This window comes from Sorex fumeus, unplaced genomic scaffold (genome assembly GCF_029834395.1).
Source record: "Sorex fumeus unplaced genomic scaffold, SorFum_2.1 ptg000073l, whole genome shotgun sequence".
Classification (NCBI taxonomy): Eukaryota; Metazoa; Chordata; class Mammalia; order Eulipotyphla; family Soricidae; genus Sorex; species Sorex fumeus.
In genome coordinates this window covers 14,211,442-14,236,817 of record NW_026606130.1, presented here as the reverse complement: position 1 = coordinate 14,236,817, position 25,376 = coordinate 14,211,442, and the positions used below count along the sequence as shown (strand labels likewise).

General features: G+C 39.3%; 1 pseudogene; it reads left to right on the top strand.

Moving 5' to 3' along the window:
• The window catches only part of LOC130038123 (probable ribonuclease ZC3H12B), a 52,139-nt pseudogene extending 27,205 nt beyond the window's left edge, over positions 1-24,934 (top strand).
• The last annotated feature ends 442 nt before the right edge of the window (positions 24,935-25,376 follow it).

Sequence of the window (25,376 nt, the reverse complement as noted above, 5' to 3'; positions counted from 1 at the left end):
TCTTGGTGGAGGGAAGGTCACAGTGGTGGTGGGATTGGTGTTGGAAAATTGTATGCCAGAAACAATTGTATCATAAGTTACTGTAAATCACGAAGTTCTAATTAAATAGGAAAAATGTCTTCCTTTCAAGCCTGAAGATAATGAACTCACAAGTTCAATACCCAGCACTATCACACATACCTGAGTGTGATCCCAGAAGCACTGTATGTATCCCTACTGCCACAACAAAGAGAGATATTTCTAGTGCACCACAATCAAGGGTGTGCAAGCAAGCAACACACTAAAAGGGAGCTATTCAAATAAGTACTGAATATCAAGTGCCCTACCTGCTATACTATCACTCTGGCCCCTTTTGTTGGGTTTCCTTTGTTTTGTTTTTTGGACCACACCTGGTGGTGCTCAGAATTAGGTCCTGACTCTGTACTCAGGAATCACTCCTGGTGGCACTAAAGGGATCATGTGTGATGCTGGGGATCAAACCAAGGTCTGCTGTGTGCAAGGCAAGCACTTTACCCACTTAACCATATCTGTGGCTCCTCTGTTGAGTTTTTAATATCACCTAGCATGCTCTTCATTTCTATCTAATTATAGTTTTCTCACTTCAGCTCATACTTTTTTGTGCTTTGCTGACTACCTGTGCCATTGTTTCTTTGAGCTCATGGAATATCTTCATCTTGGGGTCAATAAAGACATTGATGATTTACTGAATTGGTTGGTGGTGTCTTCAGTCAGACAGTTTTCAGTCATACTGTTTTCACTTAATGAGCTTGTTGGACTACTAATGTGTTTTCCTAATTGGTTTTCTGGTGTCTTCATAGTTAGATCACCTGGAAGATGCTGAGGGATTAGGCTGGAGATTGCCCATCCTCACCAAATGCCGAGAAGCATTGTGTGATTTGTTGAGTAGTTCTGTATGCAACCGCATAGGCCACCCCAAGTAGGGCGGGGATCCGTCTGCAGTTCAGGAGTAGGCGACCACAGCTTCACATGGAGTGGTGGAGCTGCAGGCAGAAAATCCTGCAAAGTTTCTTGAGGACATGGGCTTCACATTTGTTGTGCCCTAGTGGCCTCGCAGAGCCTGGTCCCCAGCTCTCCTCCCTTCCTCATGTTGATTTAGTAAACAGAGGTCACCATTACACTGTATTTGAAATAAAGGTGAATAAGGATCACAGCTGTAACACAGTGGTAGGAAATGTTTTGAGTGTGTGCTGGATTCCCGTATCAGCTTCAAAAAATAAAAGTATATGTCATACATTTTGGGCTGGAGCAATACACAGCAGTAGGGCATTTGCATTGCGTGCAGCCGGCTGACCACGCCGGGTTCGATTCCTCCGCCCCTCTCAGAGAGCCTTGCAAGCTACTGAGAGCATCTTGCCCGCATGGCAAAGCCTGGCAAGCTATCCATGACGCATTCAATATACCAAACACAGTAACAAGTCTCACGATGAAGATGTTACTGGGCCCGCTCGAGCAAATCGATGAACAACGGGAGGACAGTGCAATGCTACTGAATATCAAAACATGTACAAGCATCATATCTAAGGAGAGAACTACTGGAAATTCAATGTGCAAGCACAGAAAAAAAAGTCTGCAGCCTCTGGTTTTTGAAAAACAAAAATAACTTCATTCATCTGTACTGAACTTTTTGGTTATTCCCATATCCTTACTAATGTACCTGTCACTTCAACTGAAATAAATGTGCATTTATCTTTTTGAATTAATATTTTTGTGTTCTTGTGACAGATGCCAACAAGTGGATTTTCTCCACAAATTGTATTCATAATTTTTTGAAACATATTCAGAGGCTCAAACAAAGGCTATTCCCACCAACAATGGGAAAAGGGTTCCTTTTTCAACATATCTCTGCAAACACTGATCATTTCTAGTCTTTTTTGAAACGTCATTCTTCTTAATGTGAGAAGATATCTTATTTTTTACAGTTTTATTTGTATTTTTCTGAAAATTGTGATTATGATCACTTTTTTGTCTGTTGTATTTGGGCAAGTGTCTATTCATCTCTTCTTCCTGTATTTTGATGAGGTTATTTTTGTTGAGTTTCCTAGTGTTTTACCTTGTTTATTCAAATTTTACCTGATGGCAGGCTGGGGGTTGGGAAAGAACCGGGGATATTGGATTAAGGATTGGTGTTGAAATGTGGTATGCCTGAAATAATTCTATTTTTTATGTGGAAATACAGTGAATTTTTTTATTATTTTATTTTTAAGTAAGAAATAAAATTTTAATTTTTATTTAGAAATCACAGTATCTCAATAAATGTTCCTTGAAAAAAGTTAAAAAAAAGTTTACCTAATGAGTTATATAAACATTTATTCCCATTCAAGTGGGTTTTACTTTAACCTTAATTTCTTTACCCATGTAAATACTTTTAGTCAGATGTATTTCTGTTTGTTTTTTGTTTACATTTTTGTTTTTGTTTCCTTGTCAATGGCTTCAAGTCACTGAAGATGCTACTGATGTCTAAATCCTAGTGAGTGCTAGATTTTCCTCAGTGTATTAGATTCTGATCTGATTGTGGGGTCTTTAATTGAATTACCTTTTGTAGATAATATGAAATATGAATACTGTTTGTTAATACCTTTATTCAGCAATGTGTATTGAGACACCATTATTTACAAAGTTGTTCATGACAGAGTTGTTTCAGGCATACAACATTCCAACACCAAACCTACCACCAGTGTCTCCAGGTTTCCTCCCACCTCCTAGCCTATACCCTTGGCAGGCAAATAACAAATTTATTTCATGTTACTTGGTCCAACAAAATTTTAAGGAATGGAAAATAGAATTATAAGAAAATAAACCAATAAAAGTCAGTCTGTGATGATGAATTACTATATATTTTTAGACTTTCTGAATCTGGTAGAGACAACCATATACACTTAACTAGTGAGTGCCATAGTCATTGCCAGATGATGGGCAGTTTCTCCAGTCCTTTCAAGGAGCTCTTTAAATGCTTTCTGGAAAACTGGTTTCAAGGTTATGACTTCCCATGTCTGTCCATGATGTTCTATATAATTCCTTCAAATCTGAATGATAATCAAGCTGGACAGAGTATTCTTGGTGAGGCGTCCATTTCATTGAATTTTTGTGCTATAATTCTTCCATAGTACTGGAGCTATAGCACAGCAGGTAGGGTGTTTGCCTTGCGAGTGGCCAACATGTCCGACCCTAGTTCGATTCCTCTGCCCTTCTCGGAGAGCCCGGCAAGCTACCGAGAGTATCTCGCCCGCACGGCAAAGCCTGGCAAGCTACCCATGACGTATTCGATATGGCAAACACAGTAACAATTGTCACAATGGAGACGTTACTGGGCCCGCTTGAGCGAATTGATGAACAATGGGAGGACAGTGACAGTGACAGTGACAATTCTTACATATTCTTTTGATGGTAGTCTCATGTGATAGATCTGCTGTATAACTAACTAACGGACTTTCCTTTGTACATAATCTCCTTTTTTGATCTTGATGCATTCAATATTTTGTTTCTATCTTTAGGCTTTGCCATGTTGTGCATAATGTGTTGAGCATAATTTTCACTGGGGCTTTTGGGCTCACACTGCCTGTAATCCTCAATTGTGGGAAGTTCTTGTCAATGATTTAACTAATGTTTCTTCAAAGCATTTGCCTTCCTGTTCCTCAGGGACTCTGATTAATTCTTATATTATTCCTCTTGAACTCATCCCATAATTCTCTGTTATGCTGTTTATTTCTTTTCAAGCTATTTTCCACCTTGTGCTTCTGAGTGGTTTCCTCCCTTTCATCATGGAGCTCCTTGATCTTTTGCTCTGCTTCTATAATTCTGCTGCTCAGAGTTTCTGTTGAACTGACTTTTGTATATTATCTAATTTGTTATTCATTTCTTTAACTTTTGACTGTACTAGTTTCTTCCTTCAGACTCATACTTTCTTGTGCTTTGCTATTTGTACTGTTTTTATTTTTTTAACTTGTTGAATATCCTCAAAACAGTGTAACTAAAAATACTAAGGATTTACTGGTGTTATGTCTTTGGTGATATTGTTTTTGATCATTGATCTTGGTGGGCTTATATATATTTTTCCCATTAGTTTTGTAGCTTCCTTTGTAAGTTCATACTGTAAGATACTGAGGGGTTAAGCTGGAGATTTCTCTGTCTTCTCTGCCTATCCTCACAGAATGACAGGAAGAAAAACCGAGAACAGCATGTAATTTGTTGAGTAGATCTGTTGTGTGGTGGCATGTGCTTCAGGAGCTATTATGTGAGCCCTTGCTATGGTGCAGATTGGGTGTGGAGGCTGCTGGGACCCACCCAGTATGGAAGGGCTCTGCTTCCTGTAGTGGAATAGGCCCAGTGGTATCAGCCAGAGGCAAATTTCATCTGGAATGGTGGAGTAGCAGAAAGGAGGTCAGGCAGCAGTGTGGAACTAGATTCGGTTTGTTTTTTTTTTTAATGTGCCGATCCAGTTTTTCTAATACCATTTTTTGAAAAATATTTCTCTGGCCCATGCTCCATGTACCTTTTTGTAATAGACTCACTATTTATATACCTGAAAGATTATTTCAGGCATTCAAACATATTACTTTGGTTTGAGAGTCTTCCTAGTAGTTCAGTATCACATAGTTTTAAGTTATAACTCAACAGATTATTTAAAATCAAGGAATACAATACCTCCCCTTCTATGATCTCATAATTATTTTAGCTACTGAGGGATTTTTGATTCCATACAAATTTTATAGGAAACTTTTAAAGGTTCCTGAAGAAAGTAATTGTGATTTTGACAAGTATTAAACGAAATTTACATACAAGTGGTATTACATGGAAAGTATCATGTTAAGCGAAATGACTCAGAAAGAAAGGGATAGACATAGAAAGATTGCATTCATCTGGGGAACATAAAGTAACAAAAAAGGAGACTAACACCCAAGAATGGCCGAGATTTGTACCAGGAATTTTACTCCATGGCTTGGAGGCCAACCACATGTACTAGGGGAAAAGGGAGCTCAGATAAAGAAGGGAACACCAAATAAAGGTGTTGGGAGGATCCTCCCAGGATGGGAGAAGCATGTGGAAAGTAGACTATAGACTAAACATGATTGTCACCCATTGCCTCTTTTGCAAACCACAACACCCAATAAGAGAGAGAGAGCAAAAGGGAATGCCCTGCCACAGAGGTAGGGTGGGATGGGGGGAATGGGGGGTGGGAGGGATACTGGGATCTGTGGTGGTGGGAAATGGGCACTGGTGGAGGGATGGGTGTTTGATCATTGTATAATTGAAACCCAAGCACAAAAATGTGTAAGTCTGCAACTGTACCTCATGATATCTCACTATTAAAAATTTTTAATAAAAAATGGAATCTGCATTATGCTTTGGATTTGGATAGTCATTTTAAGAATATTAATCATTCAGGGTCCATAGTATGAGTTGGATATTTGCATATACTGAACCATCCTTTGATTCTTGGTATAAATTCCACTTCAGACTTTTTCTTGGAATCGCCATTTTGGCCACTCCATAAAGATTCCTCCTGCTCATGAAATGGATGAGGATGGGGAGGGCTGCTTAACCACCCTGGCTCGACTGGGCCCAGTCATTTCGTCACCTCTTCACATCCCACTGTGAGCATTTCAAAGACATCCTAACAGTAGGCAACTAACAACAAAACAACACACGAAAAACAACTCTAGGCTTCAAAAGTCACAATGACAAAGCAACACAGAAATCTACCAGGCTAGTGAGTGAAAATGCTAGCCCAGAAGCCTAAACCAGTAACAACAAGCTAAATAACTTCTCTAATAAGGAATTTAGAAAGGAATAATTGAGGATGTATAAGTAGCTCAAAGAAACAATAGATGAAACCACCAATAAAATACAAGAGTATATGAGAGCAGAGATGAGGAAACTACAAGCAGAAATAAGAAAGAAGTGCTCAGTAACACTTCATCAGCAAATCAAGACAACAACATATCATTTCATAACACAGTGCTTGCAACCTTCTATGGGGCTTCTCCCATTGTGGTTTCTCTGCCCCTGCTGTGTTAAAGGTGAATCTTTATAGTTAACTTCCCAGGAAATCTTTGATGGACCAGGCTGGTTATTGCTCTTTTCCTTTCCTGCTAGTCTTCACTCAGTGACAAGAGGTATAATGATTAGAGCAGGTTACAAGGTTCAGGATACAACCCCTTGAAGGAGCAAACAGAGGTTCTGAGTTGCAGAATTGCAGAATTTCAGATTTCAGAATCTCCTTTCTGTGTGGTTCCAAAAAGACCCAGGGGAGTGCCATTCAGTTGATTAATCTCACCTGAAAGGTTGGATGAGCAGAGACTCTGAGATGTTTATAATGTCCATTTAATATGGTTTTATTTCCTTTTCTATCCAGCCACCCATTGCCTTTTCTATGAGTGTAAGTCAACTGGCATTTCAAAAAATTACTGATATGAGAAATTTGTTGCTATTTATGAGGATTAAAGGTGCTTTTGCCATCTGATCATTGCTTTTTATATGAAACAATTCAATATGCAATAAATGCCCACAACCATTGTATTTTAAAGTTTTTTAATTGCTCCTTTAAATCTCAGTGATAATCTTACAAGATAGAAGACTTTTTTTGGCCCTTTATTTTGTAAGTTTTTTTTTATTGAATCACCATGAGATAGATAGTTACAAAGCTTTCATGTTTGAGTTTCAGTCATACAATGATTGAACACCCATCCCTCCACTAGTGCACATTTTCCACTACCACTGTCCCCAGGATGTCCCCCAGCTCTCCTCCTGCCTCTGTGGCAGACAATTCCCCCCATATTTTCTCTACTTTTGGGTATTATGGCTAGCAATATAGATACTGAGAGGCTATCACGTTTGGTCCTTTATCTACTTTCAGCACACATCTCCCATCATGAATGATCCCTCCGACAGAGAACTCTTTTTAACTTTAATTAAACAGCATTTATTTATTTATTTAGTTAGTTAATTATTTTCACCATGAGATACATCATTACAAAGGTGTTTATAGTTGGGTTTCAATCATACAGTATTCCAGCACCCATCCCACAATTTTGTACATTTCTCATTATCAATGTTTCCAGTCTCCCTGCTGCCACCAATTCCCCACCCACATACACACACCAGCCTGCCTCTATGTCAGGCACTTTTCTTTTCTCTCTCTCTCTCTCTCTCTGGCATTATGGTTGCAATGCAGGTACTGAAAGATTATCTTGTTTGTTCCTTACATATTTTTAGCCAGCAGTTCTTATTCAGAGTGATCATTTCCAACTATCATTGTCATAGTGGATCCTTCTCTGTACCAACTGCTTTCTTCCCCAGCTCTTGAGGCAGGCTTCCAACCATCAACCAATCCTCTTGGCCTTTGTTTCTACTGTCCTTGGGTATTAATCTCATGCCATGTTTTTTTCTAGCCAGTTGAGGGCTCTTGATTGCATATTCAATTTAGTACTTTGAGTATATCATTCAATTTTCTACTTGCTTATAAAGTTTAATATCAGAAATACAGTAGGAGTAAAAACACTTGTATTTGAGTATTTGCTTCGGTCTTGCTACTTTAAGGGGTCTATTTGCTTGGGCCATTATTCTTTTTTTTTATACTGAATCACTGCGAGCAACACTTAGAAAGCTTTCATGTTTGAGTTTTAGTCATACAATGATGGAACACCCATCCCTCCAAAAGTGCACATTTTCCACCACCAATGTCCTCAGTATCCCTCATTCCCCGCCCCCCCCCCCCCGTCCCACAACTTCCCCCTGCCTCAAAGACAGACAGTTTCCCTCTTATTCTCTACTTATGGGAATTATGGTTTGCAATACAGATAATGAGAGTCTGGGCCATTTTTATTTTAATGTGACTTGGTGTGTTTTGTTTGGGTCTCCAAAACAAGTTTATCAGTTTCACTTCAAACTGGGAAAGCTTTTATTTCTTCCACCAGATGTTCTATCTTTTCCTGTTGCCTTTTTTCTTCATTTTGAATTTCTGTGGTTCTGAGATTGTTCTTTCTGATAGTGAACTATAACTCTTAAATTATGTTTATTTTTTTCATTCTTTTTTTCTATGCCCTCTTCTTTATTTGTGGTGTTGTATACCTTTATCTTTGAGGTAATTGTGAGTTTTCACTTCTTCAATTCTGCTACTAAGACTTGCTACTGTATCTTGAGCCTATTTATTTGTTTGAATAAGTTCTTCCATTTTCTTCCATCTAATCCACTTCAAACTTATTGATCCTCTGTTCAAATGATTTCTTCAGATCATGTAACATCAAAGTCCTCCTTGGGTAGTTTAAGACTTGATGCAGTAGAAGAGCTTCCTCAACTTTTGTATCAATCAATCTGTTGATGTATCTGACCTTCTTTATTTTTACAGTATATTGTGCTCTCTAGGAGCTAAAGATGAACATTCAATCTTCCCAAAGGAGAGATCTAGAGCTCCTGTGTGTTTTGACTCATCTGCTTTCTTTCAACCAGATGCTTTTTCACCAGCTTTGATGGATCTGATGATCACAGCCAGTGAAAGTGGGCTTTTATGTGGAAAAGGGTAGCTATGAACATATTAATTCGATGAGAAGCTGGGGCTTAGGCCTCAGATCAGGATTACTTCACAAGTGCCTGAGCTACTCTTTATCATAATTGTATAGGATATCTTGCAAGGGAGATGGGTTGTTCATAATAAAAATTATTTTTGAAGGCTTCCAGCCCCCCTCTCATCCCACAGTTCCTATGCCACCTGCGACCTCCTTCTGGGTCTGCCAGACCAAGGAATTCCCTCCCAAACTCCTCTCGAATCTCAAACCAAGTGGACACATTAGTGATTCTGCAAGAATTGCTGAAAGGTCGTTAATAAAAAAAAAAAAACCAGACTCTAACAAAAACAACTGATCACACACAGACACACAAACACAGCCCTTTATGTCAAAAATCTTTTGAATATCAATGAACTAAACTCCCCTTTAAAAGGCTGGATAGATCAGGAAAGAAGATTCATCCATTTGCTGCCTACCTGAAATACACTTAAACTCACAGGATAAATACCGACATACAGTTAAAGGATGGAAGACAATAAAACAAGCCAAGGGAAGAAATAAAAAAAGGTGGGACAGCCATATTTATATCAGACCATTTTCTACTCAAAATAAAGAAATTTGAAACAACGATGGACACTGGTTATTGGCCAAGAGGACAATAGATCAAGAAGTACTGTTAACCCATGGTTGGAAGCCTACCTCATGAGCTAGGGGAGAAGGGAGCTGGGATAGAGAAGGGATCACTAAGTCAATGATAGTTGGAGGGATCTCTCAGGATGAAAGATGTGTGCTGAAAGTAGATAATGGACCAAACATGATGTCCTCTCAGTATCTGTACTGCAAACAGTAATGCCCAAAAGTAGAAAGAGAGTAAGAAGGACACTGCCATAGAGGCAGGGGGTGGGGTGGGGGTGATAGAAGGTATACTGGGGATACTGGTGGTGGGAAAAGTACACTGATGAAGTGATGGGTGTTCAATCATTGTATGACTGAAACTGAATCATGAAATTTTTGTAAGTACACACAGTGATTCAATAATAAAAATAAATAGCACTGTAGCACGTCCTCCGGTTTTTCATCGATTGGCTCCAGCAGGCATCAGTAATGTATCCATTATAAGACTTGTTGTTACTGTTTTGGCATATCAAATACGACAAGGGTAGCTTGCCAGGCTCTGCCATGTGGGCGGGATACTCTCGGTAGCTTGCCGTTCTCTCGGAGAGTGACGGAGGAATCGAACCTAGGTCAGCCGCGTGCAAAGCAAACACCTTACCTGCTGTGCTATCACTCCAGCCCCCTCCAAAAAAATTTTAAAAAAGAATTACTGTCATCAACATTTGTGCATCAAATGAAGACTCAGAAAAGTTAATAAAGCTTCTCACAAAACTAAAAGAACATACTGATGAAAACATAATAGTAGTGGGCGAATCCCACATTCCACTTTCCACACTAGACAGACCAACTAAACAGAACATGAGATGCTGAAAGAAAAGGAATTGTTGTAAATATGCATAACTCTGTATCCCCCAAACAAGAACTAATGCACATTCTCCAGGACAGATCATGTATTAGGGCAAATTCAAACACACATAAATTTAGAAATATAGAAATTCTATAAACTACCTTCTCAGACTATAATGCCATGAAAGTAGAAATTAACCACAGAAGAACGGGAAAATTCCCAAAATTTTGAAGCTGAATAAAATACGTCTAAACAATAATTTAATCAAAGAATATTTCAAGTAAGACAAAAAATATTCCTTGATAGAAGTGAAAACGAAGACACAGGTTATCAGAATCTAGAGATACAGCAAAAGGTAAACTAAAGCGAAAGTCATAGCAATGCAGGCCCACATTAAGAGAGAAGAAATAGCCCAAATTAACGACCTAAACACACATCTCAAAAAATCTGAAGGAAAAACAAAGAAGTCCAAACATAGTGGAAGGAGGAAAATAATAAAAACTAGAGTAAAATTCAACAATACAAAAAAGAAATCAATTCAAAGAATCAAGGAAACAAGGAGTTGATTATTCATAGAAATAAACAAGATAACACTTTATTTAGATTCATGAGGCAAAAAAGAGAAAATTTTCAAATAATTGGTTCAGAGATAAAAGGGGATATCCTTCACAAATTCAAATATATTGAGAGGGTACATATCCTTCAGAAATTTAAAACATAATCAGAGTTTACTATGGACAACATTATTCTCTTAAGCTGGAGGACCTAGAAGAAATGAATAGATCCTTAGAGTCATGTATGCTCCCACAGCTGTAGAAGGAGGATGCAGAAACCCCTAAATGGGCCAATCATAAGTAAGGAAGTTGAAACAGTAATTAAGAGTCTCCTCAAGAACAAAATTCCAATTCAGAGGGGTTCAGTGGTGAGTTCTATCAAACCTTAAAAAAGATTTACTGCCTATACTCTTAAGCTATTACAAAATATGGAAGACATAGGAATCCTTCCTAATACCTCTGTGAAGCTAACATTACACTAATATCCAAAGCAGACAGATACTTCCAGAAATGAAAATTTCAGACCAATCTCCCTGATGAATATCAATGCAAAAATCCTTAAGAAAATCTTAGCTAAACAAACCCAACAACATATGATAAAGCTTCTATGCCCTGATCAATCGTGATTCCTCTAAGGAGTTGCAAGGATTGTTCATCAAATACAAATCAATTATCACAATAAGTCACATTCACTTAATCACTTAACTTCCCGTTAGTCGTTGATTTGCTCGAGCGGGCGCCAGTAACGTCTCCATTTGTCCCTGTCGCGTGCTAGTGTAGCCCAATGGCATCTGTTCGCTCTGGGAACATGAAGAGCCTCAAACCGATCGTTCATGATCTTGATGAAGAAGTCTGACCATCTGGTAGGTGGGCGGCCACGCGGTCTTTTGACATCCCGTGGAATCCAGTCAGTAACAGCTCTAGTCCAGCGGTCGTCTTTAAATCTCATTACGTGACCAGCCCATCTGATTTTTGACACCTTGGCAAATGAGACAGCGTCCCTGATTCTTGATCATCGACGGATGTTGGAACTCCGGATTCTTTCTCTCATTTGAGTGAAATGTGATATTCCAAGCATAGCTCTTTCTATTCTTCTTTGGGAGACCTGAATAGCATTCTCATCCTGTTTGCGTAGGGCCCAGGTCTCTGAGGCATATGTTAATGCAGGAAGAACAGTGGAATCAAAGAGATGTGCCCGGAGCCAGAGGTTCTTCGTCCTCTTAGCTATTTCTTCGATGTTCTTGAAGGCGTTCCAAGCTGCTCTCTTCCTCCTGCGCAGCTCGGGTGCCAGGTCATTTGTCATGTTGACTTCTCGACCTAGGTACACATAGCTGTTGGGAGACCCTAAAAGCCACGCAAATGAAACGTCCCAGAAACAATAAACCAATACAGTGAAGAGGTCGACTAAAGTCAATACATAAAAATCAGTCACATATTATTTTTTCTTTTTTGGGTCAGGAATTCAGTAACTCCGGCAGTGCTCAGGGATTAGTCCTGGCTCTCTCACTTAAGAATTACTCATGGCAGTGCTCGGGGAACCATATGGGATGCCAGAGATTGAACCAAGGTCAGCCTCATGCAAGGCAAATGCCCTAAATGTACTATCACTCTAGCCCTATCAATTGCATTCTTACATACAAAGAATGAATCAGAGAAAGCAATAAAGGAATCCAACCCATTCAAAATAGTATCCAAATACATTAAGTATTTAAGATCAAATAGAATCTTAGGGAAAGACATGGAGGGGGCTGGAGCAATAGTACAGCGGGTAGAGTCTTGCACGCAGCTGACCTGGGTTCGATTTCTAGCATCCCATATGATCCCTCAAGCACCGCCAGGAGTAATTCCTCAGTGCAAAGCCAGGAGTATCCCTGTGCATTGCTGGGTAAGAGGTCCAAGATGAGAAGGGGGAAACCATTAGGAAACAGCAGAAAGTGGAAAATATTCTGAGAAGAAATGAACAGCATACCAGAGAACTGTGGGAGGAGTCAAGGGGAACAATGTAAGAATCATCGGAGTCCCTGAGGACTGGTGAAAGGCAAATGTGATGAAGAAACACTGGTTAAAGAAGGCATCCACAGAATTTTACAGAGTTGAGTATTATAGGCACAGAGATCCAAGAGGCCTGATTTTTCCAGTGGAAACAGACCCAATTAGGGAAACTACAACACACGTTATACTCCAAATGACAAAATCCAAAGATAGAGACAATATTGAAAGCAGCAAAAACAAACAGGAAGTTGCATACAAAGGAGTGTCCATAAAATATCCTGCACATCCATCGAAAGAGACTCTACAAGTCAGAAGAATATAGAAGGATATAATACAAAAACTTAATGAAATGAGCACTACCCCAAGCATACTCTATCCAGCTAGATATAATTCAGTTTTGAGGAACTATGCAGAGCTCCATGGACAGGCAACAGCTTAGGAAATGCATAGCCTTTAAACCAATTTTGTGAGAAGCATTAAAATCGCTCTCATAAAGGACAGGAGAAACTCACATTATGAGACACTGAGTATGCCACTTACTAATGGTGCATATGGTAGTCTTCTACTAGATTAAGAAAAATTAAAGATAAAATTAAAATTAAAATTTAATTAAAAATTAAAGCACAACTAATCATCACAAATCGACATTTATTGATTCATATTCTGATAATTCTAGTTGCCATTCTTTTAAGTATTTTTTACCAAGTAATATAAGATAAATGTGTTATATGCCTAAAAAAGGGGAAAAAAAGAAAAAATGTGGAAATTCTATACCATGATAAACTTTAAATCAGTTAAGAAAGATAGAGAAGAACTAAGCAAATGTTCATGAATTGGAAGAATAAATATTATCAAAATAACAATTCTACAGAAGCTATTATATAGATTCAATGCAATCCCCATCCAAATTCAGACATTTTTTCAGGATCTAGAAAAGTCAATAATAAACTTTGTATTGAGGGGCTGGAGCAATAACACTCGGCTAGGGCATTTGCCTTGCATGCGGCCTACCTGGATTTGACCCAGGTTCGATTCCCAGCATCCCATTTGGTCCCCAGAGCACCACCAGGAGTCATTCCTGAGTGCAGAGCCAGGAGTAACCCCTGTGAGTCTCCAGGTGTGACCCCAAAAGCAAAAACAATAAAAAAAAATCCCTTATGGTAAAAGAAAAGGGGGAGGGGCTGGAGAGACAGCATAGCGGGTAGGGCATTTTCCTTGCACGTGGCCGACCCGGGTTCGACTCCCAGCATCCCATATGGTCCCCCAGGCACCCCCAGGAGTAATTCCTGAGTGCAGAGCCAGGAGTTACCCCTATGCATTGCGGGGTGTGACCCAAAAAGCAAAAAAACAAAACAAACAAAAAAACTTTGTATCGCGGCCGCCCGTCATCATTTGATTCTTGTAACCAGCTATAGAAACAAATTATTTCAGAATGTCTTTTCAACAGGTCTGATTTGGGGGTGTAAACTCTACATAATAATAATGCATCTTTTGTCGAAACAATGAATCTAATCAAAGTAGATAGTGTTAACTAGAATTCATTTGTCTCACAGGCATTGGGAGGGTTGGGAGGGAGGTATATTGGGGTTCTTCTTGGTGAAAAATAAGTACGGGTGAAGGAAAATGTGTGTGACGATTGCATGACCGAGACTTAAACCTGAAAGCTTTGTAACTTTTCCCACAGTTATTCAATAAATAAATTTTAAAAAAACTTTGTATTGAATCAGAAAACAACATAAATAGCCAAAACCATACTGAAAAATAAGAAATTGGGAAGTATTTGATTACCTAATTTGGAACAACAGTATAATGCTCTAGTGATCAAAATTGCATTGTACTGGAATAAAGATAGATCCTCTGATAAGTGGGTCTGAAATGAATACCCTATGACAAAACCCACATGGGCAGTTAATTTTAGATAAGGCAGCTGAGAACATGAAGTGGAATAAAGATATCCTCTTAAACACATAGTGCTAGAAAAACTAGATAACTACATGTAAGAAATTAAAGCTGGGTTTATACCTTACACCTCACACAAAAGTCAATTCAACGTGGAACGAAGACCTTCAGATCAAAGCAGAAACTATATTATAGGCAGAAAACTTCAAGATTTGGTCATTAAAGTTTTCTTCAATGACCTGATATCACTGGCAAAGGCAATACAATAAAAAAATAAACAAATGGGACTAAATAAACCTAAACAGCTTCTGCCTGCCAAAAGAAACCAGGCTAAAACAAAAAGACAGATAACTGAATGGGAAAAGTATTCGTTTTCAACACATCAGATAAATGTTTGATATCCAGGCTTTATAAGTACTCAATATGATCAATAAAAAATTCAAAAACCCTCTCAAAAATTTAGAGAGGGAATTAATAGACATGTCTCAGAGGAAGATAGGCTGACCAGCCAGTCGCCACATGAGAATATGCTCATCATCACATATCAACAGAGAAATCTCAATCAAGGTGACAATGAAATAATATCTCACACCAATGAGAATGGCACATATAAAAAACTGTAGGAACAATCTATGTTAATGTGGATGTGGTAAAAAAGGAACTCTCATCCAGTGCTGGTGGGAATGTTGTCTGTTACAATCCTTGTGGAAAGCAGTGTAAAGAATTCTCAGTAAACTTAGATTTGAACTGCTATATTAACCAGCAATTTCACTTTGGGTCATAAACCCCCAGGACATAAAATCACACTCTTATAAGAACCTATGCACACCAATATTCATTGCTGCACTTAGTACAATAGTAAGATATGGAATCTACCTGTGTCCAATGACAGATGAAATGGATTATGAAGATGTGGTATATATACACAACAGAATATGATGCAGCTTCAAGGAACAGCTGCCCCCACGAGCGGCTCTCCCGGCCACGGCCCCGGAGGCACAAGGACTTAGCACAGAGAACCACCATGGACTATGTGTTAAACCACGCCACCAAGCCTGCCCGGAGGGGAAAGGGTGTTGTCCCGCTCGCCTGCTCCTCTCTGGAAAGAAAGATGGCGGCCGCACGGGAGCCTTGTGGACAGCAGGTTTGAGCCGGGGGCGGGGGGCAGCAGGGGCCTCATGGGAAGGGGGGCGCTCTGGGCCGTCCTTCACGCCCGACCGAGGTCACCGGCTGCCCCCCACGAGCGGCTCTCCGGCACGGCCACGGCCCCGGAGGCACAAGGACTTAGCACAGAGAACCACCCGCTTGGAGCAGAAAAGCAAATGGACTATGTGTTAAACCGCGCCGCCAAGCCTGCCTGGAGGGGAAAGGGTGTTGTCCCGCTCGCCTGCTCCTCTCTGGAAAGAAAGATGGCGGCCGCACGGGAGCCTTGTGGACAGCAGGTTTGAGCTGGGGGCGGGGGGCAGCAGGGGCCTCATGGGAAGGGGGGCGTTCTGGGCCGTCCTTCATGCCTGACCGAGGTCACCAGCTGCCCCCCACGAGCGGCTCTCCAGCACGGCCACGACTCCAGAGCACAGAAACCAATCTCTTAACTATCTAACTTTTAATAGAAATACTTCCAGGGTTAATAAGTGAAACAGCAGAAATCCAAAACTGCACAGCCGCAATAGCGGCCGCGCGACATCATTTTATTCTTAAACCAAGCTGTAGAAAGCAAATCATTTCACAACACTGTTTCAGCAAATGTGATTGGGGGTGGGGGTCATAAACTCTAATCAATAATTGTGCATCTTCTATCGAAACAATGTATCTAGTCAAAGTAGATAGAGTATTAACTAGAACTCATCTGCCTCACAGGAATTGGGAGGGGTGGGAGGTGGGGTTCTATTGGGGTTCACGGTTAAAAATAAGTATTGGTAAAGGGAAATGTGTTTGATACTTAAATGACTGAGACCTAAACCTGAAAGCTCTGTAACTTTTCCCACAGTGATTCAATAAAGAAATAAACTATTAAAAAAAATCAAGGAACAATTAAATCATTTAATTTGCTACAACATGGGTGGAACTGGAAGATACCATGTTGAGTGAAGTAAGCCAAGACAGACACACCGAGGATGGTCACACTTATTTGTGAGATGAAGGATACTGGATGAGTAAATGTATTACAGCAATGGGGAGGAGGGGATGCCTAGATCTCCCTTGACCCCAGTGTTTAAGAAAGACAGAGAAGAAAAGAAATCAAAGGGAGAAGCGAATGGCAAGTAATGGTTGAATAGGCATCAGGGCTATAGTTATATGGATGTTGATATGGGTGAGTGGTATAGCCGTATATCTGAAACACAGAGTCATCAACACTGAAACATGAGATCTATCTAAGCTGCAACCACTGAAACTTTGTAATGTGTAATGTGTAATAAGGCCCTATTTTCCATCAGTCAACTTGACTGAAGGGAAATGGGGTGAGGGTTTTTGGTGGGAAGGGAATACGGGAACAATGGTGAAGGGAAGTTGACACTGGTAGTGAGACTGGTGTTTAAATATTACAACCTAAAACTGTACTGTCAATAACTTTATAAAACATTGTTTTATAAATAATTTTTAAATAAAAATTATCATTAAAATTATTTTTCTTCTCGCCTTTCCACTCAGTTCTGCTGTCAGTGTTCAAAGGTTTGCTTTCCTTGGCTTTCTCACTTTACTATATTTATTCCTTCATATTCCACATATGAATGAGATTCTTACAAGCGTCTTTCTCATTCTTATTTTATCTAGCATCATGGCCTCCAGTTCAATCCATATTATTATACTTATACCTCACAGTTATCCATTTTGTATATATACCACAATCCTTTGTCTATTGTGGTGCTGTGAACATAGGTGTGTATATATATTTTAAAATAAATTTTTGTTGTTTGGGTATGAAGTGGAAGTGAAAATGACGGCGTATATGGCAGTTATATTCTTATTTTTTTGAAAAATTTCCAGTTTTTCATATAGGTTGGAAAAATGTAAATTTCCAAAAAATTACACAAATTTCCTTTACCAGCATATTTTGTTTTTGGCTTTTCTCATATAAGCTATATTCAAAGATGTTAATTGTTACCTCAATTGTTCTACTACCTTGATAAGTGATGACCAGCATTTTTGTACGGGCTTGTTGGCCATGTGTGTATTTGGTAAAGTGTTTGGCTTTACTCACCTTTTTATGGGTTTGGTTTCCTGCTGAGTTTCATAAGTTCCTTATGACACTATTCTATGGTCAGGTGTATATTTTCTCCAATTCAGTAGGAATTATTTTAATTTTGCTATTAGCCTATTTGGGTATGAAAGCTTTTGAGCTTTGTGCAATCACACTTGTTTTTCCTTTTGTTTCCCTTACTATTTATTTATCTGTTTATTTTTTTATTGAAACACCGTGAGAGCAGTTACAAAGTTTTTGGTTTAAGTCTCGGTCATACAATGATGAAACACCCGACCCTTCACAAGTGCACATTTTCCACCACCAAAAACCCCAGTATCCCCGCCATCCCACACCTTCCCTACCTGTGTGGCAGATGATTTCCACGTTACTCTCTCTCTCTACTGTGATTACATTCACTATTTCGACACCAAACCCACCATTATTATTTGGGATTTTACCCCAACACTCACATCTGCCAAAAAGGCAACATTAGACAATTTGCTTACTATTGCTGATTATGAATTGCATATGATGATGCACAGCTGCGATAGCAGCCATGCAATTTTGAAATTCTTAAGTTTCAATAATTAAATCTGGAGGGATTTCTGCCAAAAGCCACTGTGTTCCGAGCTTTGTTTCTGAGTCTCTGGGATCATGGCCGATAAACAGCTTGATCAGCAGCCAGAGGGTTCGTTCGTGGGTGGCAACTCGGGGTCTCATAGAGGTGGGGGGGAAGGGCCAGCTCCCCCACCATGAGGTCCCATGAGGTCCCTGATTCGTCCTCACTGTGGGCCCCTCCTAGGCCTCTGGAAGATGGCAGGGGTGACTGAAACGCCAGGGGAAACAGGCCAAGACACGGAATCCATTCCCACCTGTGGTGGTCTGGCACCAGAAACTTAATGCACAGTCCGGACACATTTCTGCCAAAAGCTGCATGTTTGATATTCAGCAATACAAAGATCAATCACCCATCCCTCCACCAGTGCAAACTTTCCACCACCAATATCCCCATTATCCACTCCTTTTCCATTTCAGTCCTTACCCTACCTCTATGGCAGACAATTGTTCAAATACTCTATAGTTTTGAGCATTATATTTTGCTTGGATATTCCCACCACCATTCAAATTTGCCTTCTAGGAGTAGATGCTAATTCATCTATTTTCCATTGCTCATTCTGTATATCAGGAAAGGTCACGCGGCCGTGTAATAACCAGCAGCATGGTTCAGAGAAACAGTTCTGCTCCCCACATACCAGAGCCATGCTTGTAGAAGCTCATGGTCGCTGGGATTCCATCTGGAGAAGGCAGGGAGACTACAACTGCTCCATCTGGGGCACCCCAGTAAAACTGGCTCAGTTTGGCGCCCAGATCATTCTCCAGTGTTGTGGTGCCTGCAGACCAGGATTCTTCACTGCTGAGTGCCTGATTCCCTTACTATTTAAATTGAATCACTGAATATATCATAGAAGTCAGTATCATGGACCGTCTTATCTATGTGTGCTTTAATAGATTTTCTGATTTAGGATTCAATATCCAATGCTTTAATCCATTTTGTGTTAACTTTTTTGCATCGTATAAGATGCAGATCTAGTTTTATTCTTTAGCATGTACTCCAGTTTTCCCACCACTATTTATGGAAGAAAATTCTTTCTCCATTTTAAGCTCTTGTCTCCTTTGTTATAAATTACATGTCCCTGTAAGAATTTAATTCTGGGCTCTCTCTTCAATTTCACTGACTTGAGTATCTATTTTGACTCCAGTAACATACTGTTTTTATTACTATAGATTTATAGTATATTTTAAAGGAGCAGGGTATGGGGCTCCCATTCTTCTTTTGTCTGAGTCACTTTTTATATTCATTGTATTTTGTGCTTCCATTTGACTTTCAGTGACATTTTTATATTTCATTGAAGAATATCATTGGAAATTTGACAGGGACTATATTGTATCTTATTATGACTTAGGTAGGATGGCCATTTTAACAATGTTGACTTTTCCAATCATTGAGCCTGAAATAGCTTTCCATCTTCTTATGGATTTTGTTATTTCCTGTATCCATGATATAGTTTACAATGTACATGTATTTCACCTTTTTAAAATTTATCCATATTTAATTTTTTCTGATAAAAATAAATGGTATTATTTTATTTTTTAAATTGATTCGCTGTGAGATACAGTTACAAAGCTTTCATGATTGAGTTTCATCATAGAATGATCGGACACACGTCCCTCAACCAGTGCTCATTTTCCACCACCAACGTCCACAGTATCCATCCAGCCACACATCCATCCTACTCCCTGCCTCTTTGACAGGCAACTTCCTTCTTTCTCTCGACTTCTGGGCATCATGGATTGCAATACAGATACTGAGAGAACATCATGTTTAGTCCTTAGGCTGCTTTCAGCATACATGTGCCATCCTGAGTGATGATGCCTCCAACCATCATTGACTTAGTGGTTCCTTCTACATTCCAAATGCCTTCTATCCCAGCATATCAGGCAGGCTTCCAAACTGTGGATAAATCTTCTGATGTCCAAACTGTGGAAAAATCTCTGCTGCCCTTGGGTGTTAGTCTCATACTATGTTATGTTCCACAAATGAGTGCAGCCATTCTATGTCTGTCCTTCTCTTTCTGACTCATTTCACTAAGCATGATACTCTCCATGTCCATCCACTTACAAGAAAATTTCATGACTTCATATTTTCTAACAGCTGCATAGTATTCCACGATGTAGATGTGCCATGTTTTTTTTTTTAATTTTTATTAGTGTAACACCATGAGGTACAGTTGTAGACTTACAAATTTTTGTGCTTGGGTTTCAGTTATACAATGATCGAACACCCATCCCTTTACCAGTGCCCATTCTCCACCACCACTGATCCCAGTATCCCTCCCACCCCCCCACCCCCCCCACCCCCCTCATCCCACCCTGCCTCTGTGGTAGGTCATTCCCTTTTGTTCTCTCTCTCCTTTTGTGTGCCGTGGTTTGCAAAAGAGGCATTGAGTGTAGACCGGCCATGTTTTTTTTTAACCAGTAGTCAGTTTGCAGGCATTTGGGTTGTTGGAATACCTGAACAGATCTATCACTATCAAGGAAATTGAAATAGTAATCAAAAGTCTCCCAAAAAAACAAAAGACTTGGCCCAGACAAATTCACTAGATGAAAGTGGACCTACTCCCAATCCTGATCAAGCTTTTCCAGGATACTGAAGAAACAGGAACACTTCCAAACAGTTTCTATGAGGCACACATTACCCTAATATCAAAAGCAGACAAGAGACACCACAAAAAAATAGAATCGCAGGCCAATATCCCTGATGAGCAGAGAAAGAGAGATCCTCAACAAAATAGTAGCAAATAGAATCCAATGACTCATCATAAAGATCATATACCATGACCAAGTAGGATTCATCCCAGGGGGTGCAAGGATTGTTCAACAATCGCAAGTCAATAAGCATAATACACCATATCAATAAAAGAAAAGGTAAAAACTATATGATCATATCAATAGATGCAGAGAAGGCATTCGATAAGATCCAGTATACATTTATGATGAAAAACTCTCAACAAAATGGGAATCGAAGGGACTTCCTCAGTATAGTCAAAGCCATCTACTACCAGCCTACAGCAAGCCCTAAGATCAGAAACAAGACAAGGTTGCCCACTCTCATCACTTCTATTCAATATAGTACTCACCATACCAGCTGGGCAGTAAAAAAGATATCAAGGGTGGAGCGATAGCAAAGCGGTAAGGCGTTTGCTTTACAAGCGGCCAACATGGCCGACCTGAGTTCGATTCCTCCGCCCCTCTCGGAGAGCCCGGCAAGCTACCGAGAGGATCTCGCCTGCATGGCAGAGCCTGGCAAGCTACCCATGACGTATTTGATATGCCAAACACAGTAACAACAAGTCTCATGATGGAGACGTTACTGGGCCCGTTGGAGCAAATCGATGAACAACGGGAGGACCGTGACCGTGATCCAGATAGGAAAGAAAGAAGACAAGCTATCACTATTTGCAGATAATATGATACTATACTTAGAAAAACCTCAAGACTACAAAAAAGCTCCTAGAAACAATTGGCTTGTATAATGACATGGCAGGTTACAAAATCAATACCCCAAAGTCCATGGTTTTCTTATATACAAATAATGAGAAGAAAGAGTTATTTTAAAAAATCCTGTTAACAATAGTGTCTCAGAAAACCCAATAACTCAGAATCAACTTAACTACAGAGTTGAAGAACCTATACAAAGAAAACTACAAAACTGTACTTCAGGGATTAAAAGAGGAAACTAGGAAATGGAGACACATCGTCTGCTCATGGATCAGGAGGATTAATATTGTCAAAATGGAAATACTCCCCAAAGAACTAAATAGATTCAATGTGGTCCCTATAAAGATACCCATGATTTTTCAAAAAAGTAGACAAAATTCTCCTGAATTTTATATGGAACAATAAACCCTCACGATAAAAGCAATCCATGGGGAAAAGAAGATGGATGGTATCACTTTCCCCAACTTCAAACTGTACTACAAAGCAGCAGTAATTAAAACAGAATGGTATTGGAATAGTAAGTGGTACTATTTTCTTATTTCTTCCTCTTCTTTTGTTGTCTGTACACAGGAACCGAACAGCTATTTATATATTTATTTTTAGTTTGTCACTTCATTGATTGTTGCTAGTAGTTTTTAGGAGTCTTTAAAATTTGGAAAATAGTGGTAATTTCACTTCCTCTTTTCCAATCTCAGTACCTTTCATTTTTCCTTTCTTATCTATTTGCTCTGAGAAGGACTTCCAATATTAAATTGAATAGTATTGGTAGCAGTGAACTTTGTTTTTTGCCTGATCTTAGCAAAAAAAAACCTTCAGTTCTTTTGGTTAACTCTTGAGTATGATGTTAAATGTGGGTCTGCTATATATAGCTTTTAATATATTGAGATTTTCCCCTTCTATTCCTATTTTATTGACTTTAAATCATAAATAGGTTTGAATCTTGGAAAAAGTTTTGTCTATATTTATTAATATGATCATAGTATTTTATCTTTCTGATAATGCATTGTCTTACACTGAATGACTTAACAGTTATTTAAATCAAAGTAAAAAAGCGGGGGTAACCCCTGATCATCACAGAAAGTGGCACCCAAACAAAAAAGTGTATCTTAACTCTACCATTTAAATAAATGTTAAGTCACACAAATCAATGTGTTTGTTAACTTTATTTAACTTTATTTCATCTTCACAACGATCCTAAAATATAGACGTGATTTTGACCCAAGTTTACAAAAAAAAGTAATGAGGTTCAGAAAATAAAACAACTTAATAAGGCCACATAGCTAATAAGTAATATAACAGGAACTGAAACGCAAATATCAATGTTTTTATGCTCACAGCATGGCACCATGCTGCCATATGACTCTTCTATATGTTAGCTAGTTTATGTTTTGTCACCCATTATTGGATTGTGTGACTATATGTGAACTGTGAAAACTTTGTCACAGTAAAAGGTTCCTGAATGCAAAATCAACCATGCAAAATCAAAATCAATCAAAACCAATCAAAATTCGAGGTGTTTAAAAAGTACTCATCTATATTGCATTTCTTGATTTTCATCCAAGGGTTCAATAGCAGAAGTTTAAGTACTGCTGTTCTACATCTACTTTCTTCAGAAAGTAATACCTATGCAAATTTATAAATTTCAGGAAAATGAAGGTTGCTCAACTTCTTAGTGTTCACACTGCAATTTTCTCTTCAGCTTTCTACTTGCTCCCTATGTGATATCTCCTTTGTGTTGCCTGTCTTTCATTTCTACAAACAGTTAATATTCTTCCTTAAACCTAAACAGTAAAACATGAGTGACCAAAATGTTAAAATAGCTTTGTGTCGGACTCCAAATCATTATACTTAAGGCAAAAAAAATGCACCTATGGCCACAAGTGCAAATACTATCATCCAGAGAAGGTTAATCAGACCCAGTGTTCAGTTGCTGATGAGCCAAACTATCCACAGTGAAAACCCCATAAGTAAAGGCACATGGGTCAAGTATTACAAAAGGCTGTCTAGTCCCAAAGGAGAAATAACCTTCAGAAGTCAAATGTGTTCCTACAAACACCAATCAGATCCAAGATTAGGTCTATAGCTGTGGAGACTGAGGAATGGCTTTCTTTTGCCCATTAACCTGAGACCAGTTCTGCACCCTAACTTGTGACTGCTTTAAGAGCCCCCATAATCCTCCCCCCCAAAAAAAAAACATGCAGAGGGTTCACTCAATACACGTTCAGTCAGTAGTCCAATGCCAGGATATTCTCATTTCCCCCTCCAGAATGCCTCTGTGGAGCAAGTGGACACCATGAAGTATTCTCCCAATCTAGTCCCTAATAGCCACGGGTTCCCTATTAGCTATGCTGGGTAATATTCAAAGTTTGAGTCCATAGGGGAACACCACGGCTACTATTTAGTGTTAGATGACTTTTCCAAACTGATTGCTAACAGTAATAGAGAGCATTACAGAGTTGAAGCAGACCAAGAGATATATTCCCGGAATTCCAACATCTGTCCTAATAGTTGTATGTAACATCCCAGGAATGACTATTCCTCTTACAATATGTAATTGGCTGTACCTGGTATCTATCCTAAAGGCAATTTTAAACTGCATTGATCAGCATCTCAAAACCATCTTCAGACTTTTACACATGGTTACCAAGAAGCCTTAACACGAGTGCTGTGCCATGGTGCAGAAGATTCAAAGCAAGCACCCCAGAAGCAATCAGTTTCCCACTTAGTTCTGCGTTCACAACATTCAACAACTGGAATGTGCTCCAGCTATCCTGGAGATTATCACATGCCTCCCAATATACATCTCGAGGTGACTTTCTGGTTCCACAGCCAGGATGTGACGTCATGATGACTAGGATGGACAGCATTTCTGACTCATGCCTCTCTGAGAGCAACCCTATTAGGTAATGATGATCTCCACTATGCCAAGAACAATATGCCAGCTGGGACCCACTGCCCTTTGCAACTGACTCCTATGGCCGCCACTCCTATCCTTTAAGTAAGAGCCTCATGCAACCATGCTATGAGCCAATTATAGTAAGGAGTGTTCCTGAAATGATGAGAGCAACTCCAGAGGGATTCTTGTGCTGGAATATGCAATAATTCCAGAAAACATGATTCCTGAGCACCAGTATCAGACCTGTAAGAACCTCTGCAATATTTTTCCCTCACTGTTCATGCAGTGATGGAGAAGAATCCCCACACAGCTGATGTCCAGCAACTGGCAGCCTTGATTTTTTTTATCTTTAGGTGCATGCTGACATGACACAGGACTTACTCCTTTATAAAAATATGAACATTAATACCAACAATGTGCTATTACTATGATAATTATAACTAATCCTTTGGTGTTGCACTGTTTATGGCACTGAAATGTATAATGACCCTGTGAGATCAGTCCATTATTGTCTTTATTCTAGGTGAAAAAACTGAAGCTCGGTGAGGTTAAATGTCTTGCCAAAATCACACTGTTAGAATATGCCTAAGTCAGAACTCACACCAAAGTTTTCAGATTCTAATTCCTTCTGCACATTTGGGAATGGAAGAATAAAACCCAGGAAGAGGGGCTTAAATGAAAGAAATCCCAAGGGATTCCATTACCAGTGTTTCCATGGTCACATTCTATATTACAAAATATACATGATACACCTAATTTAGGATCAAAGTATCAGGATCAGATAGACTGAATATTTTAATAAGAATACTTA